Genomic DNA, 1,092 nt, shown 5'->3' on the forward strand with positions numbered 1-1,092 from the left:
AGCTTAAATTTTTTTGAATTATTATTATTAAAACTGCTTTTATTCTGGCCAAAATAAAACAAACATTTCCAGAAGAAAACACGTTATCAGACATACTGTGAAAATTTCCTTGCTCTGAAACATCATTTGGAAAATATTTAAAAGAGAAAACAAGATTAAAAGGGGGCTAATAATTCTGACTTCAACTGTATATATTATTAAATTTTACACTCCTTTCATCTTAGGGACAATAACAAAATCAAATTTCCACTGATCTTTTGACATTAAAAATCCAGCAAACCTCAGCTTTAAAAGCCAAATGAAGAAAGAATGAAGTATTTATTTAATCAAAAATCTAAAAATGGTTCATCTGAATATATGACACGTGTTCTCTGAAGAGCACATTTATTTTTGACAAGTTATTAAAAAACAAAGTATAAAGCATTCCAAAAATTTAAATGTTTTTGCATGGTGTACAGTTTTATCAGCAGAAAAAAAAAAATAAATAAATAAAAATAAAAAAAAAAAAATATATATATATATATATATATATATATATATATATATATATATATATATATATATGTGCATGCTCCGGTTTCCCCCACAAGGCCAAAGACATGCGCTACAGGTAAACTGGGTAAGCTAAAATTGTCTGTAGTTTGTGTGTGAATGAGTGTACATGGATGTTTCCCAGTGATGGGCTGCAGCTGGAAGGGAAGTCAATAATGACTCAAGACACCGCAACTACACCCGCGCTTTGTTTTGAACAGGAAGCAGGCTTTGCGGGCATCCGGTTTATCAGTGCAGTTCTCCCGTGGACGCGCAAAGTTGAACCACTTATGACATGATGGATTGTGTTTCCTCTCTGGACTATTTTGGCTGCCTCATGTTGTGTTTGTTTGATTGCTTGTATTGTTGCCACGGACAACCAATTTTGGCGCTATTAGCTTTGTTGCTTCTAGCATTTATTGTTTCAAATTAATTTCATCTTGAATTTAATTATTTTTTATTATTATCTTCTTTCCCACCAAACATTTTACCTGACCCAATTAAAATTAGCCACCCTGCTGTCAACAGGACACTGAAAAATAAACACCAAACTCCACATAA

Source organism: Danio rerio, chromosome 23, assembly GCF_049306965.1.
Source record: "Danio rerio strain Tuebingen ecotype United States chromosome 23, GRCz12tu, whole genome shotgun sequence".
NCBI lineage: Eukaryota > Metazoa > Chordata > Actinopteri > Cypriniformes > Danionidae > Danio > Danio rerio.